The sequence below is a fragment of the Seriola aureovittata genome, chromosome 19 (assembly GCF_021018895.1).
Source record: "Seriola aureovittata isolate HTS-2021-v1 ecotype China chromosome 19, ASM2101889v1, whole genome shotgun sequence".
Taxonomy (NCBI): Eukaryota; Metazoa; Chordata; class Actinopteri; order Carangiformes; family Carangidae; genus Seriola; species Seriola aureovittata.
In genome coordinates this window covers 5,066,935-5,088,220 of record NC_079382.1, presented here as the reverse complement: position 1 = coordinate 5,088,220, position 21,286 = coordinate 5,066,935, and the positions used below count along the sequence as shown (strand labels likewise).

General features: G+C 40.3%; 2 long non-coding RNA genes across 2 annotated transcripts; one reads left to right on the top strand and one right to left on the bottom strand.

The window, feature by feature from the left end:
* The first annotated feature begins 11,159 nt into the window (after nucleotides 1-11,159).
* LOC130187784 (uncharacterized) lies at nucleotides 11,160-12,932 on the top strand. The gene is made up of 3 exons (XR_008830499.1): nucleotides 11,160-11,343; nucleotides 11,878-11,947; nucleotides 12,037-12,932. It is a non-coding gene; the product is annotated as an uncharacterized LOC130187784 (long non-coding RNA).
* Nucleotides 12,746-14,598, bottom strand: LOC130187785 (uncharacterized). The gene is made up of 3 exons (XR_008830500.1): nucleotides 14,094-14,598; nucleotides 13,383-13,487; nucleotides 12,746-12,880 (listed from the first exon to the last, which is right to left on the bottom strand). It is a non-coding gene; the product is annotated as an uncharacterized LOC130187785 (long non-coding RNA).
* Nucleotides 14,599-21,286: the final 6,688 nt, after the last annotated feature.

Sequence of the window (21,286 nt, the reverse complement as noted above, 5' to 3'; positions counted from 1 at the left end):
CACATTTGTCCAGTGTAACCTCGTTTTGGTAAATACGATGCAATATGTGAGTGTCTCAAATATTTACTCCCACCATGAGCAAGTCTCTGCCTGAGTGTCATGTCATGATCACTCTCCTAAATATCAGCAGAGGTAGAGTTAAGACACTTAATAAAATGCTTTTACTCCACTGAAAAAAAAAAGGAACCAATTTAATTCCACTCTGAGAAATGCTTGATAAACACAGACTCTGGACTGTGAAGCTACAGCGCTGCCACTAACAGCTGCATTATACTATCACTCAGTGGTTCCTTGACAGATGCTCCATTTTATTTCTTCTGTGAATCAATAATGCATTCTTAAAAATCCAAAAACTGTGGAGGGGTTATAAAACGCTGGAAATCATTACTATCAACACCAGTTCTTTACACCACATGGATACTGTTTCTGTGGTAAACACAGGAGAAACCAAGTGTTGCAAATTATTAGCCAGACTGTGCATTTTGTGACTTGTACAATGGGAAATAAAACTGGAGGTGAGTGTGACGAAGTAATTCATTTGTGAGTAGCACCTTGGAAATAATGTGATTCTTTCTGACATGCTAATGACTCCGTTCACTGAGAAATCATGTTCCATGAAGGCAACACCTTTTCAATGAGCCTGCAACTGCCTTCCAACTCCCGTCACTCTCATTTCACACCTCCCATTGACTGCTGCAGTCACAATGACATTAAAATGACTTTTTCAGACTGTGAACTAACTCAGCATGTTTCTCCACAGTCTCTATTTAATAATGTATGCCCAAAGTCACATTTTAACTGGTTTTCGCATTAGGATCCTGTTGCCTTTACTGTCAATTTTTAATGGCTACCTCACACTTTACCGCGCATAAACATTATTAACAATTTAACAATCGTTTTCTTCCTTTGTCTTATTTTTCTCTGTTATCCCATTACTTTCCTCCTTGAATTATTTCACATCTCTATCCATTTCACGATGATCTCGGAATATATATCAAATTAAGAAGGCAGGATGCTGTCAGGATTATGTTTCATAATAAATGTGAGCATCACCTAACAGCTATAAAGTAGTCTAGATGAGCCTCTTATCTGCCTGATCCATCACCTTCTTTATAAATCTCAATTTATATCCTCAACTACTTAAAACTTACCTCTAGGAATAACAACTTCTGAAATAGTGCTCATCTCCTTTTATGAATAATGCGTACTAAATACTTCCCAGACACCCACTCATGAGTCTCTGATCACAGATCTGCCCCGCTGTTTCCTTATGGGCAAATTCAAAAGTAAAAGGGGGCAGTGCGAATGTCGGACAGAGGAGAACATATCGCTGACTCAGACACTGGGAAATGATCCACATCAGCTTGGCAAGTTGTTCTCACTTAGCATACATGCATCTGACAGCAGACGGCACTCTGGGAAATGTCCCCGGTCAGTCTCATTCTCACAGACACCCAGAGGAGGAGACTATAAATGTGCATCAGTATGTAAGAGATGTTCATTCCCCAGTGACAACGTTAGCTTTAAAATAGTATCACCACAGGCAGGGGATGTTTTAAGATTCTTTTGAAGACTGACTGGTGGCTGGAAGTGATAATGAAGCAAAAAAGACCACCACAGAGACCACCAAGATGTAAGGTTTATCCCCATGGTGTTAAACTGCAGCCTTTTTGATGCTCTGGGGCCTTCTTTTAGCAACCACCCCAAACTTCTGAAAAGATTAAAAAGAGGACTGATTTAGCAATGCACTTCTTTAACAGTGTCGGGCAGGTTTCAAATAAAGGATGGAAATGGATGCTGAAGCAGAGATCTCTTAATTTTTTACTCCAAACACTTCTTCCTTGTCAAAACTTGGTGCCTAGATAACCCACTATGCAATTCAGCAGTCAACAGTTCAGCAGGAAATTCAGGCCAGCGCTATAAACACAACACAAATGTCCTTGACTGACTGAATGACTGAGTGATAGAGTTGAGTGATCGGCTATGTAGCAATAGCTCACAATAGCTCCTTTAATGTAGCCTACAAGTACATGATGATGAAGGAGAACTTTTTGTTTATCAGTTCTGGTCTGGGGAAAAGGATAGAGTCTTAGAGTAGAAGCCCTTTCCATTGGACACCGACAGACAGTGAATGCAGCACATCTCTATTGAAGTCTGTTTCCCCATCGAATAGTGTTCATTCCCTCCCCTTCAAATAATGTTTCCTGTAACACTGCCTTCATTGGTTTGGACTTATGTTAGATTATGTTTAGGAGTCGTAGAGTTAACTGATTGGGTAAAAGGTTGGCTTGAGGTCAAGCATCGCAGAAAAGACTGGTCAAGGTTAGGGATACATTTGGGCTCAGGATAAGGTAGAGGGAAACACAAATCAATGGAGACCTACAGAGGTCTTTACCTGCAGAAGACACCAGTCTTACAGCACGAATTCTGTGTGCATTTGTTATGTCTGTGTTTATGAGGTTTAAAAGTGCACTCTCATACATGTCTTTGAAAGAGTATACATGAAAAAAAGAAATTGCAAGCCTAGAAAGCATGTTGGTGTAGTAACATCTCCGCTTACAGTTAAGAAATGATCTCTGGTTAAAGCTTCACAGTAATCAGCAAAGTTGATTGGTTCATCCTTAATGAAATTTAAATAACTTGTCAATTGAAATGCATCCTATAGGAACATGCTTTTTTTTAGATTTTATTCAGAGCAACAACTGCTGAACAAGGAGACTAATGTTTTGTAAGCATTCTGCCTTTTGATGTGGACTCCCGCTGAATCTACACTGTTCAGTGACCTTCATGATAGGCTGCCTTTGTAATCTCCATAAACTGCAGCAATGTGGTCAGCGGGGATCAGCTTATGATGGTTGTTAGCCTCACAGACACCCCAGCAAACATCTGGGGAAACCTGGGGAGATGTACATGCATCATGCTATACTTATCCATGTGCAAAGACAGCAGGCTCCTCTTAAAGATAAGATGTGTACATGTAATGCATTTGTGGTACTTTGAGTGCATTTTAAACGTGGATGTATGTACAAGTTAGAGAAAGACAGAGAGGTTAATGTGTTGTATGGATGAAGTTGGATCAGGACAGGAGATAAGGGCTGTTCACACGGGCATGTCCCTATGTGGGTTTGCCTACACACACACACACACACACACACACACACATACACACAGTCATCATTTCCAACCTGATTAGCTCTACAAGCAGCAATATCCTGAGGAGAAGACAGAGTGTTTTGTTCTACCCATTAGTGGCTTCACAGACAAGAAGTAAAGCAGGAGATTAAAAGCTACATCTCTCTGACTCTCTGACAGAATCTGTGATGAGGGCCATTTTCATATACATGCGATTTTGAAGCTATAGCGGATATGACAGATATCATACAGAATATTTTTCTGTGATGTACGCGATTTAACATGAAGATTTGCCCATGTTAATCATCAGTCTATATCAGAGATGAGATGAGACAAAAACCTGTGGTTGTGTCTTTGTAGAAATGGGAGCATGGGACCAACCCAAACCACTGAGAGTGCATTGTGAAATGTCAGAAAATGCATATACATTAGTGATGAAGTCAATACATTCATCTCTGGCCCTCACTGCCAACACTGACTTGAGGGAATACAAAGCAGGAACCGGACACTGAGGATATCCACGGGCATAAAGCTACTGCAGCAGCGTCAATCAGCGAACCCAGAATAGCCAACATACTGCACATCTCATGGAATATGCAGAGATAATTCATTAGATCTAACTAAAGGGCAGAGTGGACAAGATATTGTCAAGTTCTATATACTCAGACTTTTGGACCCCACTCTATATATAGTGTTAAGATGTACAGTATTTGCATATTTGGCTTCAGCTGTCACTGACTAACGGAGTTAATAAAGGTAGCAGGATTTATCCTGCACATATGCTGACAGTTTCATTATTTTCATACCATGCATGTGCAGCTTCTTGGTAAAATTGTTTCTCACTAATTTGAGGGCCAAATCAATAATTTCCTTCCACACCATTTACTTGTCACCTCAAATTTGAAAAAAACACTCTCTATTCCATCATAATTTTGCAAGACAGAACTCTAAGTCACTGCAGATTTACATGAAAAAAAAAATCACCACCAAAACTCCTTTTACCACAAATCTGCATAATATTTCCACTGTCATCATAAGTGCTCCTGTCATATTAAAATCGAATATGTCCCTTCCATCACTACAACTTTGCATAAAGAAATTTCCATGCATCTCCTAAACTTGCACAGTATGTGATTGTAACCGTCGTGTTTTTGGACATTTTGGGTGCTTCCCTGCACAACCTGAGGAATGTATCATCTTTGCATTACATCAGTGCCACAGAGTAAAAATAATAATAGCTGCACCTGGAGAAGATTTCTTTTTTTTCCACAAAGCAAAATCATATTTTTGCTGCTTGTTAATGGCTGCATGGTAACCTGAAGTGTGTCCGCACCTGCGGGGCTGTTAGCAGTAGTGCTAACGCCTGCACCTTGCAGTTGAGCGCCCTGGGAGATCTGGGACATCTGTAAGAAATATTTTTAGTACTGGTATACGCCATATACTGCTGGCTTGATCAGACTTTGATGATCCATCATATTTTATGAGCTTAACTAGTTTTGAATGTAAAACCTTATGGGGATCCTCACACACCCTTATTCTGCAAAATAACTAACTACAGCTGTCAGATTCAAATGATGCTGTAAATAATAGAAAACATTTCACCCTTAGATACCACTGAGGAAATGCCATGAACTTATAAGTACGTTGGCCCCAGAGAGGAAGGATATCTTGCACAATACAGTCCATTATCCCAGGGATTTGAGTCCATCTTGGATGATTTTGGACCACAGGATGTATTTTCCAGTTCCAGTGTTCATTAGCAGGAAGTGCAAGTGTTGAGTTGGAAATCACGGATCAGCATGTGTCATGTGTGAATTTCATGCGGGAGACCAAACTACATCAAAGGCCTGCAATCAACCGGTCTTTATTAAACATAAGCCATGATATCCCCACCATAACATTCACTGTAGTTGCAATGGGCAGATAATGCATAAATCAGTGGTTCTCAAACTTAATCACATCAAGGACCCCAAAACTGATATAAATCAGACCGTGGACCCCCATCTGACAGAAAGTGTTTTAAACCCACGACCAAATCCTCACACATTCAACATTGTGTCCCAGGATCGCCCTCAAGGACCCCTGGGAGTTCCTGTAAAGCAGGACTTTGGTCTAAATGCTAACGCCAACATGCTAATATGTTCACAATGTTATGTTATGTTAACATGCTCTCAGTTTCAGCAGGTGTCAAACTTGACTGGGTCATGTGAAACTCTGTAGTTTTTGGGGGAAGGCAAAAGTATTCCAAAACAAGAACTGTCACTTTCATAAAGCCTGCTGGGTCGTAACGCAGTCTGCTAAAATCAGAAGCAGTAATATTGTGGGCCTATTTGTAGATTTGATCAAAATATGAGAGAAAGTCAGAAATGAGACCACAGGCGGATGCTTTGAAAGAGGCAGAACAATCATGAGTCTCTGAGGAGAACGTGCTGGGTTGGAGAGTATGAAGCCAATTCCAGCCTTGTTTTTCACTTCTCTTTGTATTCTTTCAGATCTGTGTGGCCTCAATCCCCCTCTCTCTCATCCCCCGCTATTTCTCTCACTTTTCTGATAATTAATAGGTTATTAATATTTCAGCAAAGCACTGAAGAACACACACACACACACTATAAAGGAAGAGCAGTCATATTAAGTTAGCTATTGTTTATGAGTTCAATGGTGGCACAGTTTTGGAAATTGCTCTTGAATATTTCTACTGAACTTTAAAGAGACTGATGGTTATTGAATGTGACTGTAGGGGCAGGAGGCACAGCTGATTTCTAAAGAGAAAAGCGGATAGGAAGATAGAAATATTCTGCCTTGTGGCGGGATTCAATTTTATTGCCAGCTGCATAATATGCAATAGAGCGTCCATCAATTCCAATCTATGGATCTAGATATAAAGGCAACAGTGATGAGTTCTTGATCAAGGGCGTGCATTCTGTATTCCACATGCATGTGAACCTGAGAATCCTGTATGTATGAACTCATCTCAAGTGGGAGTTGAGCTCCTCTCAGGAGACATAATTAGAGGGAAAATTTCGGATGATGAAAAATGCTTTTAGGCGGATTTTCAGTGCAGTGTATCTGGGATTAACTGTACATTACATGGGTTTCTAATCCATAGGCACACTAAACCAGGAATTAGCATGCATGATTAGCATTTTAAGCCAGCTATTAGATGAGAATAATACTGTAATTCACCTAAAACGGCTTGCAGTGTTTCGACTGCTCTATAGTCTGCATGAACTATTCCAATAACCTGAAACGGTAGACATAAACAGACTCTCTGGGAAATCCTGGTGGAGTAATACAGGCGAAAATTAACTACAGTAGTTTAAAATGTTTATTTACTCAGGGAAGATTTTCCAGCGTGACTATTCCCTTTTTTTCCGGAGTAACCTGATTCTCAGTTGCACAGTTATACATGTTAAATTTTGGAGCTGCTCATTACAACAAGGCTTCTACTTCTGGCCTGCGAACAGCTCCTCGGGAGCAAGTGGGCCTTATTAATGTCAGCTGTAGAGAGAGAGGAGAAAGTAGTTCTTATTCAGATTCTCCTCACAGGCAACCAGATGGTCTCAATCTGAACTGGCTTCTTTCCTGCCAAAAAAAGTCTTCCCCTACTATCCTTTAGGCTAATGCTTCATCTTTATTGAAGGACTTGAGAATGTATATATAGAATCAGTTAAAGGAAAAGTCAAAGTTCATATTCCATATTGTGCTCTGATATTTCTGGGTCAGGAAATGGTCCATTATTATTCTATAAACTTCTATAAATTATGCTTAAATAGCTGGCTATCCAGTCATGCTTGACCTGGACCCTCTAGAAAGACAGTAACACTACAAAGCAATCCCTTTAATGAACCATTGCTTATGTGTGAAAGGCAGTTTTATAAGAGCTTCAGCTCCTGTTTACACACAACAAATGTAAGAGTCAGTAAGGCTGTACTGAGGTGCTTTGAGCTAAATGCTAACAGTGACAATGCTAACACGTTACATAATTATGTTTTTATCAGGATCACAATCTTAGTCTTGTTTCTTAGCATGCTAACATTTGCTATTTAGTGTAAAAGACAAAGCCCAGCAGCAGATGATGGGAATGTTAGTTTTGCAGGTATTTGGCCATAAACCAAAGTTGGGTGATGCTAGATAGAAAATTCTGAGGATTACCACTTATTAACATTCATCCTGATGTGGATATGAATGTTTTCATGTTGAGACATTTTACCCAAAACTACAGTGTCAATGTCATTGTGGTCAGAGAATCACCAAATTCAGTAGGTTTCATCCTCTGGGAACCATGAATGGCAGAAGAAAAATTCAAGGTAATCCATCCAATTATTATTAAGATACTTCAGTCTATACAGACCAACCAACAGACTAACATAGAAGAAAAGTCAGGGGATCACAAAAGAGATTAAAATTCTTCCTGTGAGAACCATGAATATCTGTACGAAAGTATGCGGCATTTAGAAGTATCTACTGGATAAATGAAAAATTGACATGCTGGAGGTGACAGATGAAAATTCACATGATCAACACAGTCAGTAAGATTCATCCTCTGGGGAACATGGTTATCTGTAAGAAATTACATGGCAATCAGTCTTATAAGTTGTTGAGATATTTCTGTGTGGAAAAAGGGGGTAGCCTGACATGAGCACACAGCCAGCACGGCTAAAAATGTCTTCAGGATCGATCGTCACCTATGTCAGGAAGTGTATCCCAATGTCACAGAATTCGCTTTCAACTCGAGAACTCTCGACTCCAAACTTTTCTATGAGTTACAAATGTTTTTTTCTTTTGTGAAAACAGAACTTTTGCAAACAACAGAAAAGGTCATTCCCCAATGCATTTCCCCTTTAACCTGTTCTTGTGCAGCCTCCCACAAACTACCACTCTCCAGTATCCTTCTGATTCCTCCAAGAACATTGCTAAGTTCTACAGACTGCACCTTTAAGAATTCATCCCCTGACCTCCATGATCCTTGAGTCTCTCTGAACTTGTCTTATAGATGCCCTGGTCCTGCATCAGTATTCCTCAGATGGCGCACGCTCTGCTCTCACTGTATGATTGTGTTCCTGTGCAGGGAATAAGATCTGATGTGGCTGTCAACAGGTAGACCAGCAGATCCCCAGAGTCCAGCCATCGGACCAAAGCTTAGCCCTGATTCCTTACTTTAGATGGAAAGGAAACGGAGAGGAGGTACGGGTGTGTGTGTTGTTCTGGACTGTATATAGTGCATTCAGAAAGTATTCAGACCCCTTCACTTTTTTTTCGCATTTTGTTACATTGCAGCCTGATGCTAAAATCATTTAATTTCATTTCTGCCCTTATCAATCTCCCCTCAATACCCCATAATGACAAAGCGAAAACGGAATTTTAAAAATCTTTGCGAATTTATTCAAAAGGAAAAATTTAAGGATAAAATATAGTATCTTTAATAACATTAGCTGCCAACATTGGCCACAACAAATGTAATGTTTAGATGAAAACATAATGTCGTTAACATTAGCTAGTAATTTGGTTATCAAGGTCCTAATGAAAAGATAAAATGAAAATAATATCTTACATTAGCTGCTAAGTTTTGACCATTAAACATTCATTTTCTTATTTATATGAAACCTTTTCAGTAACTTTAGCTGCTACGTTTGGCCTCCAACCGTCTAATGTCGAGGGATAACAGAGAAGTTAAAGTAACACTAGCTGCCAGTACAATGCAACTAACATTAATAATGCATTATAATGCTATCATTAGCTGCTAAATTTGTCAAATTTGGACATTATAAGGCTAGATTTAGCTGTTACTTTTGAAATTTCCATCTCTGTTGCAGTTCCAAACTTATCTTTCCAACAGCCTATGTAAAGTCAAACAAATTCAGTCTTCATTAAATTATAAACCTGACACGTGAGTATTCATTGTCAGTTACTTTACCTTACACTTCCTGGAATTATAATAGGCCACGCAATTAACACACTCATAGGTACCAATTTACACCAGTGCAGAATAGTCATAGAGATACTGCTTCAGAAAGTTTCAGTTTTTATACATAGCATACTATTTAAATGTTAATGCAACGTTATGTATTATTGTGTAGTTGCTAAAGATGAGAAAGCTCTGAAGGTCCTGCCAAGTCTCCTTCCCACATCGCTCTACAAGAGAGGAGGAAAAGTCCTCAGACCCACCACTGTGGAGGCGCAAAGGGCATTTATTGACACACAGCCTGTAAGTTTATCTTTAGTTTTTCTGCTTCACGAGGGGTGGATGTTTGTACTGCTTGATAACTATGAAGGTAATTCAGGGCCAGAATGTTTGAAAGCGAACAAATAACAAGCTGTGAATGTAAAACAAAACCCATATCGATAACATTAAACTTTAAATGTAAATCAAAACCTGCACGAGACAAGATGTGAATGAGAAAAGACAACCGTGACAAAAAGCAAACAAACAAAAGAATAATAAAATCCAAAGGAGAAACAAGACCATTGAAATCAGTTGTCTTGTTTTGATTATGTAACATGATCAGGCTTTTGTTCACTCTCAGATCCTTTTTGTTTTTCATGGTTCAGTGTCCTTGTTCTTGGTTTAGTTTTACAGTTCAATTTTCTTATTTATGGGTTTTGTTTTACATTTGTTGTTTGTTATCTGTCAAACATTCTGGCCCCTAAATTACCTCCATACACAAGGTTCCAGTGACTATTGGAGATCAGCAGCCAACTGTTTGATTTGGAGCTGGTTTTTATGACAGCACTGCCTAATGCCTAAACACAGGGGCATGACTGAAGCTACTGATGGCTAAACTGGTCTGGTGTTTTATCTACAGTCCTAATTAGCACCAGGAATGTTCATCATGTCCTGTGTAATCATGAATAGGAGCTTCCAAACAATGAAATGTTCACTAAAACGAGGCCTGTAAGACCATGTGTGCTGAATAGCTGTGTGGGTTTGTGTTTTAATGTAAGTGACAATATCAATACATTTATCTACCGTCATGGTCCGGCCTGAGGCGACTCTGTCTTATACTAACATGGTTGGAGCTCTTGTTTTGGACTTCTGCTTTATTTCTGATTTTCTCTTGCCTTGTGTGTTCCTGTCCTTGTCCCGTTTCCCTCCTTAGTGATTCTCTGCCTTAAAGTTTCCCCTGTGTTCTATCACCCTTGTCTTCATTGTGTATTTACGTCTGTGTCTTTCCCTCAGTTCATATGGAGGCAGGTGAGGCTGCAAAACATAACCAAATGTGAAACGAGTGAAGGGATCTGAACACTTCTTAAATGCACCGCACATATGTGAGAGAGAGCGACAGATGGGCGAAGACGCAGATAAATATAATGCACAAATGTCTAACATTTGGATTCAGCCATCCATGAGCACACTCACACAGAGATATACTGCCAAGAAATCATCACATTACACACAATGTCATCAGGACTTAATTTTCATAATGCTCAGAGACAGTAAATTTGTGCACACTTGACTAGCAGCAGTTAGGCAGTAGGACGGTGGTAGCAGGGCGTCATGGGTGCATCGCTCGCTCAAGGACATTTGAGCAGAAAAATGGACCAGGGTTGGGTGATACGCAATGTAAGAGGAAAGGGATTTGTCCAACAGTTGTGATATTGCTACACCATTTTACTAACGCTATTCTCGGACAGAATGCAATGCCTGTGATGAACTACATAATCGTTTTATTTTTGTTTGCTTTCTTTACTTTTTTTTAAAGACATATTTCTTTAATATCCATTTGGCATGGTTAAAGTTGCACAACTAAATCTCTTAAGATTTAGATGAATCTTAGATGATCTAAGATGAATGTTGCAGTGAAAATGTCTTTTTTTTTTTAAAGGGGACATATTATGCTCCTTTTCAACAAGTTTGAATAAGTCTCAGAGGTCCCCAAAGCATGTATTTGAAGCTTTTTGCTAAAAAATCCACTCCGATCCTATATTTCAGCATGCCTGTAAACCCCTCTTTTTGAGCCCTGTTCAGAACAGGCTGTTTCTGTGTCTGTAGCTTTAAATGCAATGAGCTGCGCCTGACCACGCCCCTCTCCGGAAGGGGATGCCGTTCGGGCTTCTGGCACCGTGCTCTAATGTTTACGGTGACCGTGACCGGCAACCTGGCGTCGGTAGCGATTTGGTTCAACCACACGACTTTTATCCAGAATCTGAGCCAGAGGGAGAGGCTGCTGAAGAAGTTCAAACTCTACAACTGCAGCAGGACGTTTCTGAATGGTTGGTAACCAATTTTGTGTATTTTGACATTACATTTTGAGTTTGTTGATGAGAGCTGGCACACAGTTACTAACATGTAGCTAGGTAGCTAATGCTAACTGTTACTATCTCGTCATTACTGGGAGCTCTTTTGGTAAATAAGCACTATTGTGAATAGTGTAATGTAGTTATCTGTCATGCCTCCTTAGATATACTTTTACAGTCTGAAAATGTTTGTTGTATGTGGACTGCTACAGATGTTCAATGTCAGTACTAGTCAGATATATTAATAGGTGCTAACAAAGTAAATCATTTTTCTCCATGTTTTGAGCAGAGATGCTCATCATGACATCTTCCTTTATGTAGTAAATTTATTTTGTGTATTACAGTAAAAGCTGTAAATCAGCATAAACATGTCTGACAGCAACAGTAATCTTTAGTCAAAGACTAAACTGGGCAGTTTTCTACACTACACTGTTGTCAAGCTCCACATTATATGCAATAAGTGACATGTTATAAATTACCTCGGTTATATCTGTTATATATTTTGGATAGGTGCTCCTGTGGAAACTGTGCAACCATGCCCACAGAAGCTGAGAATATCTGCTGCTAGGAGATACCACAGGTAGCAGTCTCACTAGACAAAATTAATTTGTTTTGATTACATTACATTTATAATAAACCATAGAATGTCCCATTTGCAATTCACTGTAGGTTACCAGACGGCTATGGGAGATCGAGGAAGATTTACCATGTACGGTCGGCCGTCCTGGGTTGGAGCCGCTCTGCCTCATTGTGTACTCCCTCCAGAATGCCTGCAACATGTACCGAACTGACTACGGTCCTTTACAGTTGAGAGGAATACACCAGTATGTTTTGCTTCTTTGTAAAAACATAGTTTCAATCTAAATAAAAGATGTTAGGCAGTCTTGTTTTACTTCAGTGCACATAATTTTACAATGGTAATAACACACCACAAATAGAGTAACACACACTCAAATAAATTAGTTTAGCTGCTCTTTGATTTGTAAAGTTCTTCTATCAGCAGATAGTGTGCATATAATATATGAATTCAGAGGAGTCATTTCTTTAGTAACAATCAAGCATTTATTTACATCAAATGAGGAACTTATAATCAGTGATAATAAAAAAAAAACTGTAAGATTCACTGGATCCATATAAAAAATTGTGAGACACAACATAGATATATGATTGCAAGACTAAATGCCCTGTCCAGTTGTTTTAGTCAGTACAGGTATCTAGCCTATAGGAGCTTTGTGAGCTGGTGCTGGGGCTTCCTTGGTTGCAGAATCTGGGTCGTCATTCCAGCCTGCGTGGTCCTACGCATCCATGCCGTGTTTCCTGACGCCACAGGCCGGTATGTGGGTTTTAGACTGGCCCATGATAGAACCGGGACACATAGCTGGATATGACCTCCTCCTTCTCAGGCCGCTCGAACTGTGCAGTGAGGTCCTCTGGGATGGGGATGGCCAAAGCAGCTTCTGTGTATGGTCCCAGGTCACAAAGACTTTTTCAAATATGAGGTCCACCACATTCCCTGTTTGATAAAACAAAAGATTTTTTTTTTTACATTTTTCACTTTTTTTTTTTTTTTTTTACAAAACAATGATTGAAAGTCTGTTTCTAAATACCTCCTGATATTTTCTTTACTGTATTTTGTTGTTGATGGAACTGTCATAACATTATATGTGCAATATTTAATACAATGTGTACAAAACATTTTTTGGTTGAAAAATAAAATAATATAACACTTATAGAATGTCAGCCCAGTCTTAATTGGTTTAGCTCTGCATTCTCCCTTCATGCCTTTTGGAAATTGGACCTTGAACAGTGGTTCACCTTCTTTTGTTTGGGCTTGTGGTCGGTCAGCATTTTCATTGTAGTACATGGCAGCCAGGTGACAGATGATGACAGAAACCTTAGCCTACACACTCACAAGTTCTAAGTAACCACAGCTTCATTTACCTGCACATTATTCCAAGACTGATAAATGACTGTTAGGTTTATCAAAAGTAGATGCACTTCAGATGGCTACAGACCTGTACTTCTGATGTGAGGCTGAAGATCTTCAAGGATAACTGTGTGCCTGCAGTGGGTCAGTCTGGCATGCAACATCCCTTGTTGCAGGAAGCTGTATAGATGGCCTGAACAGAGGAAACAGAGGTTACACCAACATCTCCTCAAATGTGTAGTTATGGCAACAGCTGCAAACAGTGCAAGAATGATAACAGATGCTCTCAATTATGTGTAAACTGGGTTGTCGATAGCTTGTAAATGCTGCAAATAGCTCACTATATGTGCAAGATGCAAAAAATGTGTATTATAGACTATCCCCTTGGACATATCCCCTTAACTGTGTGCTTATCTAGATATTCCCTACAGGCACTGTATCTGTAAACATGATATAAACGTTAAAACGGCCGTTATAAGGCATGACTCTCAATAATAACTTTCACAGCACTAATAAACAAGCCCGGACACCTATGCTAATCACTACGAGCTTATTTTTAGTCCGAATTTTACCTGCTTGACTTTACAGACAGCTAAAACGCCTTTAAAATATAATACATTTAACAGGGTGGCTCTTATCAATGTCACACGGCGATACCAAGCAGAAGAATTACATACAATCTGTACCCGGCTGCGTCTCGACGACGCTAAACGTTAGCCACATTAGCTGCCATGCTAACAACACACGCAACAGGCTCTCGTGAACAAACAGTAAAGCAACATAAAATGGTAAAACTTACAGCTTCGAAGTTCAAAGTTGGGTCACGGACAGTCGGTACTGATCCAAGCTTTATCTTGAGACTTGTAGCAAATCCTGCATTGTACTGGCCCTCGTTGAGAAAGCAGTCCGAGGTGAAATGGTTAGCACACGTACAACACTCTCGGAGTTGGAGCGGGAACATTTCCATCAAAAATAAAATTAATCCACTGGGTCTTCAGATCCTCGGGCGTAGGGATTAAAAAAAGACTTCTGTGTTGGTTTGTGCAGCCAACAACAAAGCAACTACTGTGTTTCGCTCGTACCTTCGACATTGTTCTACCGAAAGCCGGTGTTCGCGAGGGAAGTAACGATACCGTCTGCAACACGGACTCAGAGGGCGGAACACACACCTAGCTCGGGGAGCGTCACCCACCCGGGGGGAGGGGCATCGCCCTTCTTGACGTCACCAGGGGCGAATCTCCAATCCGCTCGTTTGAGCACACATTTCTTGAAAGGTGGAGAAAGCAAAAGAACGAGAGGATGGACTTTTCTCATGTTTGGGGGGTCCGTAGACATGCCAGGGACACATACTACCGATAGAAAACCATGGAAAAGTGCATTTTGCATAATAGGTCCCCTTTAAGAAGTCAGGGTTAATGTATTCGGTAGGTCTGTGCATACTCATTAAAGTTAGATGTATTCAACACCCATCCTTGCCCCACCATAACCCTCTAGCCATGGCTGCACACCTCTGAATTACTGGCTAAAGCCAAGAGTTTTTCAACTTATCAAATAGATCTTGTGTTTTCGTTCCTGAGCCAGAAAAATCAGTGATGGAAAATGGCACAGACAGAAGTGTGAATGAGATCAGCACAGCTGCACGTTTTTTAGTCGATTTGCAGAAATAAAAGCTCTTCAGTGCGACAAATCTTAATTTAACTGCCCCTCTTTCACTGCATCTGTTACTGTAGCTTCCATGTCAGCGAGACAGATACACCACTTGTTGTTGTATCAGACTGAAAACTGCCGATCTCCAGTCAGTCTTCCTCAGGCTTCTTACTTTCTGTCTGGCTACTTAAAAGGCACAAAACTTCCTGCGTTGGCATTGGATATAAACTGACCATTTGCTTAACCCTGCCCTGAACAGCAATTGTCCAATTCCAGCTTAGCAGCTATAACTAGGCGCTGCTCGCATGGCAAGCTTTGGATTTCTCAACACGCCACAGTGGTGTCCGCGGGGCTGCAGTGAGAGCAACACTCAGCATTTAACGAGAACGGACGGTGGAGTATTTAGGCCTCCTTCTAAAATCAAGGACACACAGGGCTGTATTTATGTGCTGGTGCACGGCGTGAAACACAGCGGTGCATGAGTGAATTGGTATTTTAATGCGGCACACCTGACTCCACGCCGGTTTGGTATCTCGGTGATTGGACATTTGCTACTGAGAGGCGCCGAGGAGGCGTTTTGCATGGCCTGCCACCTGCCTCGTGGGTTTGTTGAAATCATACCCATATGAACCTCATCAAATCATGAATTTCCCTGGGGGGATAAATAAACTATCTATCTATCAATCTATCTATCTATCTATCTATCTATCTACCTCCTTAAAATCATGCATTTTCATGACACATTTTATAACCAACTGAAATAAAGGATCATGTAGACCAAAAGGTTTTTCTGTTTGATGCCAGTAATGCTTGTTAGAATAAAGAATAATGACAGTAAGTAGTCTATATGGTGAGTCTCTGAGATCAGCAGGTATCTGTTCCACCTACAGGAGTTATGTCACTGTAAAACCACACATCACATGTTGCAGGTTAAACTTGATGTTATGATGATTTATTCTCCAGATTCTATTGATAATCGACAGGCGTGTTGGATACACACCGAGAGCAGATCACGCAGAAATGACTCTGAAATATCGTAGATCAGCTGAAACTCTCAGGACCAGCAGCAGACTTCTTTTCAACAAGTGTGGCTGAAATAACTGGAGCTTTACATTTTCAACAACAATACAGGCAGACATGTTGCTGCGATCACCGACATGATGTGATAAGAGAAAAACAAAACAGTGTTATTTTAATAATCCTAATTTATTTGTGCATCATACCAGAATCATGTTTGTCACAATATGAAAATGAAGCAGGCGTCTGTTTCCGCACCAGACTGTCGGCATCATTTTCCCACGTAAAACAAGCAAATCTAGACTCAATTGAATATGTCAAATTATTTAATTAATAAAGAATTACAATATAAAAAAAAAACAAACTAGAATGCATTTTAATTCTCCAGTCAGTGTACAGTGTAACAGCAGATGTTGGGTGCACAATCACAAATGGGAAACATGATGCTCATAATTTCTTCAAGATGTCCAAAATGAAAAGAGAGATCATCTGCTCCTGGCAGGATCTTCCAGCTGCTGGATTCACAGTGTTGACGTCCAACACAACAATAAGATTCCTGTCAGTGTGTCACGACGGGGACAGTCCTGCGTTCAGAGGGGAGGAGAGCAGTGAATGTGGCGATGCCCGTCATCGTCACAACCTCTAACTTGCTGACACCTGTAATGTATGATAATGTATTCTTTCTGACCACGCAAAATACCAAAGTGCGCTCGGTACGCCGCCGGCGCACAGGGCAGGGTGCAGCCGACTGCGCTCTGCTGACGGGTTATCAAAAATAGGGCGCTTTGTTTCAAACATAATGATTAAGGCACATACCGTGTAATCGCAATATCTACGCTTCGCCTCCCGCATGAGGGACCTTTGTTGCATGTCCTCTCTCTTTCCCCGCTTTTCCTGCCTGTGTCTCTGCCACCATCAAATAAGCGGGGAAAAAAAGGCCCAAAAAATACTAAATATTTCAAAGGGTTAATCTGCTCCTGTTATCCCTGTTTAAAACTGCATCATGTGTTGTGCGTGAATGGAAAGCCTGAGGAGCGCAGCACCACTAACTATGGGGAGTGGATCTTAGTGAATGATCAATTGCATGCTGCAGTTGTCCATCATTAACTTAATTCCTGGGGATATTGGGCTTTAACTGAAGTCTTTCATTTGTCAGGGATTTAATTAATGAGATTAGACAAAAATCAGACATTCCTAGTTTGAATATACAGAAGAATTATTATTATTATTATTATTATTATTATTATTACTATTATTATGCCATGATATTTATCATAATCACAATACAAAATTTCCAATCCCTTGATAGAAAGTTTTATCCGTATTGCACACCCCCTCGTGTGAAATACATGCGAGTAAAAGCATGAGAGTTATTGGCCAGAACATTGTAATCTATACTTCATGGACAATAACATTCACACAGAGGCATAAAGAGAATTATTATTGGCTTGTTTTCTGCCTGCTAATGATTCCGTCACACTTTAGAAAGCAGCTAATAATATATTAACCCCCCTCCCACCAACCACCAGCCACCAACCCCAACACCACCACCTAAAATAGGCAGAGGCCGTCTACAGTAAACTTCCAGGCCCCAGAGTGTTGATAATGTGCCAAAATGCTGTGAAATTAACTTGCTTTTCACCTTTAATTCCAAGTGAACCAAGACTCTGCAGCTGGGGAAACGGATGAGAGTGCAATTGTGAGGAAGCGTATACTCGGGAGGAAGAGCGAGGGAAGAGAGAGATGAATGTGCTCCATTGCAGACCGTGTTTAATTACATCCTCAAGAATAGAATATGAAGGCATCAATTATGCCCACTCACCTACCGAATGTTCTGCATTAGGTAAACAGGAGGATACTGTTTACTCTTGACAAATGCGCTCCAGAGAGCATGAATAATTGTGAAGGGCACGACCTCTGCCTTACACAGATTAATATTTACGAAGACAATTTTGTCTTTTAATTTTCCCTGAGAACTCCAGCGATACCCAGGGTATATAGGTATTTATTGGAGGGACTCAGACCTCTGTGGAAGGACATCACTGGCAATCCAAACGTTTTGGTTTTCACTCTTTATTTTTCGTGCTTCAAGCTGGGCCTGTCCCTGGCCTTTGCTTGGCTGAACCTGCGGATCTGAGCTCACATCACATTTTATTATCTGAGATGGGAAACTCTCTCTCTGTAGCTCCCTCTCTCTCTCTCTCTCCCTCTCTCAGTCACACTCTCACACACACACAACGCTTCTTATATTCTACCTTTATTCAGCCTCATCTCAATACTGCATCTCCGTCTTTGTCTGAACTTTCTCTTATAGAAGTGAACAACTTCTACCCATAGTTCTTAGGGAACTCATGCACTATGTATGGCATCGATCAGAGAACAAACACCGCACTTCCCTGCCTCCTCTGCTGCTCTCGCTTTACCCCTGGAGACATTGTTTATCTTGTTTATATGTTGGCCCGGTTGCCTGGTCTCTGTGAATGCGTTTGTTGTCTGTTGCTTCCCCTGGCAAAAATCGCGCACAGTGAAGCATCGAATGTAGGCACAGTCAGAAATCATGTCATCTCGCTGTTGTATTTCACTACATCAAACCACCAATCAACAGTCAACCTGACATACAAACAGGCCGAAGGGGAGGAGGTGAGGAAAAGGAAGGTAGTGCCCTTCAGTGTACGTACAGTAAGATCAGATCAAGATGGAGGGAGGGTGCTACTTTTTCTTTACTGCCACGCTGCCAGGTGGAACAGGTTGTTATTTCAAGACTTTCTGTAGATCCCATCATCCCTCATGTCAGTGATGAAAAGCACACCCACACACATACACACACACACACACACACACACACACACACACACACACACACACACACACACACACAAACACACAAACACCTACCGAGGCAATATAATCCTTCACAGTCACAGTTCTTTCAGCCTCTCTTCAGAGTCAATAGTTCAGATTTAATAGCCATATAACTCCCAGTGGGAACAAATGAAACCAGACGATTGCAGCTATACTGTTAGTTATTGCAGATGTGGCTTCACAAATAATTCCATAGACTTATTAGTGGCACGCTTCTGCAAAATAAACAAATGAAACCTCATTTGTTCTTTATATACTGCAGCTTTGTGTGTGTGTGTGTGTGTGTGTGTGTGTGTGTGTGTGTGTGTGTGTGTGTGTGTGTGTGTGTGTGTGTGTGTGTGTGTGTGTGTGTTGTTGTGTGTGTTGTTGTGTTGTGGTCAGTTCATTTCACACAAGGAAAGAGATGTGCAGCTCAGCACTTACATAAATTTGACTGATCACCTGGACTCTCCACTTTTATGGTGGCGGTGAAAACCTCTTATTTCACACATCATCTAAAAATTGCCCATAAACGCTCAACTGAGCACATATCTTTTTTTTTTCTTTCTTTTACAGGGTCTGTTCTGAATGTAGAAAATACTGAGCACATATACTTGTTATTTAATCGCATCTCCTTTTTGCTTCTCAATCCTTCCTCCAGCTCCTCTAATCTCCGCCTCCTCCTGCAGTGATTGGTGTGGATTTAATAGGGCATATCAGTGAAGGATAATGGCTTTTACCTGGATTCACCTCATCAGTGAGCGAACGGCATATTTAATGCACGTTAAGGTTGCTGTATTTGGCACGTGGTTAATGCCGGCGCTGTGTTTGCCGGCTACTTACTCCTCATCAATGATGAGTCTGTAAAGAGAGAAATTTGCGAGGAAATAAACAGATCTGTGGGATAATCACACTGTTTACACGTCAATAAGTGTTGCCTTCATTAATTCCACAACTCGTACACTACAAACTGCCTTTGATTGTAGAGATTGTGGAGAGCGGCTCTCCCTGGAATACTATTGATGGCACAGTTGAAAAGCCTAGAATCATCTGAAGCAGCATTTAGACAACTAAAACTGTGCTAAAACTGTCTATAGAGACTCAGACACCTTATACTTCAAATGTTATTGTCATCAGAAAATATCAGCAGAGCCAGTTCTTACGGAGAGATACCAAAAACCTGATTTAGCCATATTGCTAATATCAGGTACATGAGCAGAATTACATTTGAAAGGGAGTCATTTCAGTGCTATGATATTAGGTTCATATGATTGAAATCAATATTATAATATTGAAAAGAATATTGTTCCTGCATTGATATTGCTCCTTACAAATTGAACTTGGCAGCTCCGTCTTGAACTTGGAAACAGCAGTTGACAACAATCTCCACTCAGGGTCAACTGATTCACTTGTTGTTGAACTTCGGACCATATCACACAGGCTTCATCATAATGAGTCTGGACCTTGAGTACAAATAACAAACCTTGCAGTTTCCAAGGTCAAAACCGACCTGCTGAGCTCAACTATTAGGCCTAAATAATGGTAAGTTTGAACATCTGCGTTGTCAGGTTGAAAGCTCCAAAACAAATATATTAATATAAGAAAATTCACACTTAAAATAATCCAATTGATCTATGAACTGTGTCCTACTGTTATATAAAGACAAAACTCTTGATATCGTCTTGGTTTTTGTGATAATTTGTTTGGAATTGTTCATTTAAGCATCAAAGGGGCCTTTAAACAACTCCAAAGTCTCCACACCCACGTCACATTCTCTGTATTTAACGTGTTAAATGTTAACACATGAAATGATGATGTAATGTTAGCTCAGACATTAGCTTCGTGACTGACCACATGCAGCGATCCAGAGAAGTGTCATCCACAAATGAAGGCATGTGTGAAAAATATGAATGTGAAAAAACTAATGCTAAATAGTCAGCAGCTAAAAAGACATGTAAATAAGAAAAACTTTTGAGTTACAGAAGCTATCCACCTCTCCAACCCCAGCAGACACTAATGTCCTCCTTTCATTAAACTCCTGGCGAAAATCAAACAGAAAAACTAGAACCAGTTACTGTAATGTAATTAGTGAATTTGAAGCTCAAGCTCTTTACTCCTTACTGAAGAAAGCAATCACAGTACCGTAACACTTAAGTAATGCATTACTATCCAACACTGAATGTCATGATATAATTCCACTGGAAGTCAGTTAATGATAATGTTGAATTATTGCCCAGTCCTGCATTAGCATTCAACAAGTGACTGCTTACAATATACTGGATGACAAGAGGATGCACAAATGTATTTGTCTAATTCATTAAACATGATGGGAGATGAAGTTCTTGTGATATATATATATATATACATTTGCTTTATTTGTTCTCATAACTTCCCCAAATCCTGTGTAATACTCGAAAGCTTAAGCTGTATGGCATACCAGTGCTGTATTAATAAGAGATGTCCACACATTATAAAATTGTCATTCCC